At 41.7% G+C, this 8,063-nt stretch overlaps 1 protein-coding gene across 2 annotated transcripts in view; it reads left to right on the top strand.

Moving 5' to 3' along the window:
* Nucleotides 1–4,657: 4,657 nt before the first annotated feature.
* Nucleotides 4,658–8,063, top strand: part of SCRN1 (secernin 1) — a 52,351-nt gene continuing 48,945 nt past the window's right edge. For both annotated transcript variants that reach the window (XM_005297014.5, XM_065587043.1), the window contains exon 1: nt 4,658–4,791. The gene's annotated coding sequence lies outside the window, so the exon portion shown is untranslated. The remainder of the gene's footprint in view (nt 4,792–8,063) is intronic.

The raw sequence follows: 8,063 nt of genomic DNA, 5'->3' as shown, positions 1-8,063 counted from the left end.
ATTGAGACATGACACACTAGTATTAGATATAAGGCTGTTTCATGTTTTCCAGTCATTTTAAAGAATTATCTGCATCGTCCATACAATACTGGGACTTTCCTCACGGTATTCCTTGATGCACAAGCTGTGGTGAACCTTTAGCTCCTAGCATGGCTATGTTTTTATAAACATGCCAAGCAAAGAGGAACTCTATGCTCCATATTTAAACATGACATCAAAAACCCATTACTATTTAGGATGTACATTACATTAGAATATACCACACAGGCTATGGTATATTTGTTGCAGATGGAAATGAAATATCAGTTACAGTCATTGGCTCTGCTGCAAGCATTTCAGTAAAGGGAATTTCATATTAGCAACCATACACACAGCCTTACTGGTATATCTAAGATAAACATCAGTATTGCAACAGGCATATTGTGAATTTAAAAAAAAAAGAAAGCTCATCACCAGGCATTTTCTGTATTACCTTTGTTATTATTGAGGCCACTTCAACCTGGATTTCAGCTTTCCTCCTCACAGTCTAACTTCACTATTATTAAATGTACTAGACCCATAGAAGCAGGCACTGTACAAAGACACAGTAAGAGAAAATCTCTGCTCTGCACAGTTTACAATCTTCATTCTTTGTTTGATCCGACAGGAATAAACCTCATTTGTGACATCACAATGTATTGTTGTAGCAATAAATATGATGTCACAGGGATAGCTTTACAACTTTGCCTGAAAACTTGGCAAGGAAGATTATGAAAATCAAGCAATAGGTAAATGGATGTATACTTTCCCTAGAATGAAAGGCCTTTTTTAAGAAACAGAACAGAAGATGATGAAGCTCGGTTACGTGCTACAATGCTGTGTGTCTGCTGGTATACTATGACATTTATGGTCACTGCACTGGAATAATTTCTGCAGTCTTTGTGGCCTGCTGTGCTTCACTTTCACAATGACACTGGCTGAGCAATTGTGTTCTGTTATGTCACTTTATATCATAGTGAAATGAATTACATTCCTATGGTGCATGAGTAAGAACCTGGCATCTAAGCCTGCTATTGTGCGTACAATGACATCTTACATGCAACTGCAGCTGTTTGCATTTAAATTGATTATTCTTCAGTAGTATAACTGGATAAAGGGACTACAACTAGGGTTATCTCCCATCTTTACCATTCTGAATAAACAACCAAACACAGGAAGTTCCATCTTAGTCTAATATCTGATTTGAAAGACTGCACCTGCCAGCCTGTATGCATGAGCCCATGTTGGGGTGGGAAATGTAACCACAACTTTCTGATCCAACCTCACCAGATAAAGTCAAAAGCAAATACAGGCGACTTTCCTCTTTTTGTCTCCAGACCTGACATACAAGATCAATTGAGTTTATTAATCTGTGGCACGACTGTCATCCTATAGACATGTTGGGTGGACTTTTCAAAGGTACTCAGTGTTGCCCTACATCTGTTCAGCACTTTTGGAAATTCTACACCATACTGCACTATAAACTGAATTCTTACAGCTTACAGAACAGACTTAGTGGTAGAGGCTTATTGTTACAACTTGTAGCTGTCAGTTAAAGCCACCAAACTGTTTGTGTCATACACATCCCAGGTCATCAGCTTTCTACTTTGAACCAGTATTCCACTAGAGAGCAGATCAGGACTGAGGGAATGGTTTGACTAAATAAAAACAAAATGGGGTCCGGTAGCTATACACGCATTTAGAAAAAAATATATATTGGTGCATTTTTCAGTTAAAAAAAAAAAAGCCAAATCCCAGAAGCCTTAGCAAAAGCATTACATCTTTTCTCACCCTTCTAGTTTCATGAACACAATTTCAATCCTGAGGAATCTGAACTGTTGGTATACATGAGGAAGTGGACATTGAAAATCTGCATAGGAATTTTCTGTATTTAACAACTGTAAATTTTGTTTCAGTCTATATTGGTGTATTCAGCAGCAGTTCTGAAGAGTATTCACCAGTATGTTTCCAATTTTTACAAATGGAGAGCTAGATCCTCAGCATGTATAAACTGGCCTAGTTGCATTGCTTTCCCTCAGTCCTGTTCTGCATTCTCGTGCAATACTGAAGTCAACAGAACTGTGCTGATTTACACCGGCTGAAGATCCTGCTTATTGCATCTGCCTGATTTGGATCTTCACACATGAACATACCCATAAAATCAAGACTGCATTGGAAAATGTGGACAATGCACCATAGCTAACATTCTACCATTTGAATGAGGAAACAGTATTTATGTATTCCCGTTAATTTTCAAGTTCATGTTAGCTTCTGGACAAACTTGGCTTTTATAAGTTAAAGGAATGTGAGCCCTTATCAAACCTCTTGGCCTGTTTTTATTTGCTGTGTAGTCTGCAAGATAGTTTCTGCTGTATTTTGTTGTCATTTTGAACGTTTTACTCATTAGCAAGTTGCGTAATTTAAAAACTAACCTCATCTTATGACCAACTTGGAGAATTAAGAGGGATGGGAAGAATTTTTTCTCATCTCTGCAATATTTTCACAATTTGGCAAGCTGCATTATGGCTTTTTGTTTTGCTTTCCTCTTGGATCCATCAGATAATTGGGTCACAGCTTCAGAGAGCTATATTAAGTATGCACCTTAGATCTTTTTGGGTGTCATTTCAAACATTGGACTAACCTGGTCATTCCTTACACTAACACTCTTCTCTTTCTCTTCATGGATTTGTGCAAAGCAGGAGCTACCTAACCCTTCAGACTGCACACATGGCCACCCTCTCTGACTTACTCTGGTTGATAATGAATCAAATAAATCAGTGCTATATTTTTTTGCAGTAGGTCTACTAAATACACTTTGACCTTCAACTACTGTTGCGTGTAGATTTTTTGGTACCCACAGAAGGACTGCCCTAAATGCCAAAGGCATAATGGATACTAGCTAACACAGGGACGGCTCTGATTCAAAGGAGGGTAAGAGAGGGGTACGAATACGGAGACAGCTGGTTGTTGCCATACCTGTCTTTTGCCCTTTTCCTTTCATGGATGAAAGGTCTTTTGTGCCCTTCAATTTCCCCTCTCTAAATATAGGTATCCTTTCTGATCTTCCTCTTCCTTTCACCTCTCATCTCTTACAAGCAAAACTAAAAAATGTTTTTGTACGGCCATACATTTTACTGACATTTTAATAAAGACAAATAGATAAACAGATCATCTGTACAGTGTTAACCTTATAATAATGTACAGAGCACTTTTCATCTGAAGATCTCAAAAAGCCTTACTATCCCCATAAAATTCCCCACAGATTATCTATGAAGTAACTGAATTACAGAGAGGTTACATGACTTGCCCAGGCAAAAAGCAAACTTGTGACAAACTTTGGAATAGATGCTAGTTCTCATAACTCTTTGTACCTTGCTCCAACCACTCAAGGTTGCTGCTTTACACAGCTCTAGCAACAGATGTCAATAGAAAAGAACCATTAAAGATTTATATATGTTCTATATGTTATAACTGGAGAGAATCTAACAACAAATTAAACAGTTATGTAGCTCATATCCAGGCACAATTACTTGGTTTGCCAATGTGGCTCAACTCTGTTCTGGTAGAACCACCTCTCTGGGTGAGCTAATAATTCAATCAAAATCCCCACTTGGTCCTTATCCTTGCTGTTGAGACTCCCAACAAGGGCGCAAATTGTGAGGGCATTTCCTGTGATGTGGACATTTGCTTACTTAGAACCAGCCTGAGAATGGCAAATTCATTTCACACAGGCCATAAGGGCGGATAACAGTAATTCATGGAAGCAGTGTCCAAAGCTGCCCTTACCTCACAAAAATTCCTGAAATCATCCAGATTTTAACTTTTCTGTGCTGGGAGAAAGTTAATTCTAAAGTGCACAGTTCCAGAAATAACGTATATTGTTTTTCTTTCAGATTTTTCTTTTGACACAAGGTTCAATAAACTGATTTTCTGTTCCCCTATTGTCAGATTAGTCCTTTGATGTTTCCTGTGCCCTATGCTGCTCCTCCAACTCCGCCAGTCCCTTCTTCCCCCATCCCCGCTTGCCCTGCTCTTCCTCTGAAGACTCTGGCCTTTGATGCTCTCTGTTCATCCTCCTAACCCTCCAGTCCTGACCTCCACCACCCCTTTGACCTTCCCTTCTAGGTTTTGCATCGCTCTTTCTAGGCAGGAGGCGGTTGGATGAGATTGAGGCAGGCTCAAGGCTGTGCAGAGCGAGGGTCCTGGCCGCAGACGTGGGAGCCGCATAGCGGCCTCCTGCACGTGTCTGTCCCCCTACAACAGCAGACATACTCGGCTGGTCCTGTGTGTGTGTGGACGGCTCTTGGGCCAACCGTTCAAAACGTGGCTGGCCCAATTTTCACGTCCCGTGACCAGCGCGTGCACCAAGCGGCCCCAGGCCGGGGAGGGGAACTGGGTGCACGCTGAGCGCCTGTCATTTGCCCCCTCACCCGAGGCAATGATGCAAGAGACCTGCCTGGGGCACGGGCTGGCGTGGGCACCCCCCGAGCGCGGGGCTCTCTGCGTCTAGACCCAGCCCGGCCCCGTTCCTCCGCCGGCTGCCGCGCGCGGCTCCTGCTGCAGCATAGCAGCGGCCCCCGCCTCCCCGCCACCCGCCTGGCCCTGCCCCCGGCGCGGAGCAAGCAGCGGGCGGGGCTGGCTGCTGAGAGGCTGCTCCCGTGAGCCGGAGCCCGGCTGTTACCTGGAGAGGCCGCCGCCGCCTCGCGGCTTCTATCGCAGCAGAAGCCCGGGGCAGCTGGAGAGGAGCCCGGGAGCAGCCCGAGCGCCTGGCAGGTGAGATGCCCGGCCTCCGGGGCCGCTGCTTCGCTCGCCTCTGCCTGGGGCGAGCCGGGGAGGGGCTGGCGCAAGCTGTGCCTGCAAACGCCTCCTTTGAGCCGGTCTTGGGCGCTCGGGACGTTGGGCTGAGCCCCCGGCTCCTGCCGCTGCTCTCCGGCGACCAGGGCATGCGGGAGGCACCCTACCGCTATGGGGAGGGGAGGGGGGGGCGCTGAGCCAGCGCTGGCCCTTGGCTTATTGCTGTCTTCAGCGGGGGTGCAGCTGGAGAGCTCCCATCCGCGGTGGGTGTGACGCTTCCGAGCCACAGCGGTGCTTTCCAACCTTTGTTCAGTTGCAAACGCCTAGACAATTTCAGACCCCTTTGGCAATCAGACATAGTTTGCGCCCCCTCCCCCGCCCCGAGGTCTGCGAAGGGCAGGTGGAAAACCACGGGGCTTAGAGGATGTGGAAAAGCTCCACTGCTGGGGAGTTAGCCTGCCTGCCTACCCCGTGCGTCGCTATAGGGCTAGGTGGGTCTAAACCAGCCAGATAACTGTAGCTCATCATGTGTGTCACTATAGCTCTGGAGTATAAAGAGTACGGTATGTGGATCGCCTTATCCACGCACCAAATGTGTGTCCAGATATGTTTGGCCCTATGGTTATAGCCTCTCGAGTTAATGAATAGTTGTTCGTCTGCTGAGTGGCTCACGGTCTGTATGAAATTTTCCATTCATCTGCTTCCATAGTGTTAGAAAATCTTGTCTGCCTTACCCATTGTGACTCCTTAATATGACCACAAGCTCCAAATATTTCAGCCACAAGGGTTAAGACCTGATGTCAATATACAGTGCAGCATAATATGGCTACCTCCTCTATCTATATTCTGTTCCTCATTCTGTCTCCTTTAACCCTGCTCTACAGAAGTGATTTTAATTGTGTTAGAACACATCATGCCAGGGAGTCCCATACTAATGCGCTGTGGAGTGATTGATGTGTGTTTTGTTCAGATTACAGAGAACAAGTGGGGCGTTTTATTCTGGTTTGTTAGGTGATGTTTGCAGTTTTTTAATATCACTTTATTTACTTAAGTACAGTAGCATTCTGAAGAAGTGTCTTGTACACCTGCAATGCATTCAGCTTTTGTGGATTACTTATTGTGACACTAATGCAATTTTTTTCCTAAATAGTTATTGGATTTTTTTTAACCACAAAGCCTAAGATTGAATAGTTATTTGCTTTTTGATGTTTGTTCTATTCAGAATCTTAAGAGTAAGGATGTGAGGTAAAGGTCTCAAATGACATTGAATTTTGAGGCTGACATCAGTAAGTCTTGTCCTTGTCCCTAGTATGAAAAAGGAATCTCTGATCATTCTTAAAAAAAAAAAAAAAAATTAAAAGTGGTGAGAAAAGGTTTAAGATACTCTCTTTTTTTAAAAAATGGAGTTTTACAGTCACCTTGAAATCCTGGAAACCCTTATATATGTGCTTAATTTTGCTTGTAGGAGTAGTCCAGTGAGTAAAGTTACTTACATGTGCAAGTATTTACTGAATTGGAGCCTATATCTATAATGTATTGAGTTGGGTACTGTACTTATATTTATAAAATGGACTTTACCCCAATATTTATATCCAAAATTCAGAAGGATAACATGTTTTAGCAACCGCTCATGAGGAAGACAGCTAGATGCCCTCATAAGGCTACATATTAAGGCCCCGATTTTCAAAACATGAAAAGATATAACTTTTATTCGCATGAACAGTCACACCAAAATTAATAAGACTGCTCATTTGAGTAAAGCCATGCACCATATGGGGCCTTAGATTTGATAAGAGAGAAGCAATTGTGTTGTCACAGACTCAAATAGGAAAACATGTATAAATCTCTTCATACTGTGATGTGAACTAATAACTTAAATGAATATAATACCAACAACTATAATAACCTTATTAATCTTTTGTTAGAAATTTATGGGAATAGGTTTAACTAACTGCTGACAGCCATCAGGGCACATGCTGTGGATAATTATTGCTTTATTTCCTCTTAATTCTAATTTTAAAACATATCTAAACAACAAACTGCTGCACTCAAAAACAAAACAAACCCCAACAAAACCAAGTATTTGAAGGGGCTTGAGCTTTCTCCCATTGAAAATAAGACACTCATTGATTTCAGAGCATCCAAGCTTGGAGAGAGCTTAATTCAATCATATGTAACACTTCTAAAGTAGATAAAATCTGTCAAGCAGTTAAGGTCCCAAAGCCACCTTTTACAATCTGAAAATAGACAAGTTACAAAATGTCTGATAAGTAAGCAAATCCATTTACAGTTTATGAGCTTGTTTTATATTTGCAGAAATTTTGGAGGACAATATATTTTTACTGCTAAAACAAGGCATGACTATTTTTTTAATATTTACTTTAACTCTCTGAAAAGAGCTGGTGAACCTAGCTACTCAGAAAAAAACTTAACTGCATACAGTTGATACAGAATTAATACACTCACTTATATTTTGTAAACTTTCAATATTGACTTGTTTCTTGTAGACACAGTTCTGTTTAATGTGGCCACAAAGGCCAGATTTTTGTCTCTGAGTGCTCTGATTCTTCTTAAATCTCTGTAAATTCAGTAGAACTTTGGGAACATACACATTCACAATTAGCACCAAAAATTGCTGCCTATTCCTGTTTCTCTGATGCCATTTAAACAGCAGAGTTCTGCAGTGATGTGTTTTTGTTTAGTAATTATTGTTACAAGCTATACTAGGTACACTTACTATGCTCAATTATGGTACAACCAACACAAACTGAACTATATCTTTTAAAGTAAGTAAACAAAATACTCTCGATGCATTCTCTGCCTCTTTTGTTCACCTACTCATAGACATGCAATTTTCAGCAATGTGAAATGACCTGGTCAGTCTGAATTAGCAAGGTATGCATGTAGGGTGAAATTCTTTCTTCTGGGGAAATACTGCAACAAAAAATTAAAAAATCTGTGCACAATATTTTAAAATTCTGCATATTTTATTTGTCAAGATCACACAATCTAATCACACCAGTTTCAATTATTTTTGGTAATTTATTTCAAAATACCTGTCAGCAAGTATTTCTGTAACAATACAGACAACAAAAATGATTCAGGAAATGGTTTTTGACCAATAGATTCCTTACTAGGCATATTAATACAGAACTGAGTAATAATTCATTTAAACTACAATACAGAACCGTATTTCCCACTCCCCTCAAAAGCAGTGCAAAGGCTTGGGGGAGTCAGGGGTAATGGAGGAC

The sequence above is a fragment of the Chrysemys picta genome, chromosome 2 (genome assembly GCF_011386835.1).
Source record: "Chrysemys picta bellii isolate R12L10 chromosome 2, ASM1138683v2, whole genome shotgun sequence".
Classification (NCBI taxonomy): Eukaryota; Metazoa; Chordata; order Testudines; family Emydidae; genus Chrysemys; species Chrysemys picta.
The sequence above is the reverse complement of the archived record's forward strand: the minus strand, read 5'-3'. Positions and strand labels throughout refer to the sequence as shown.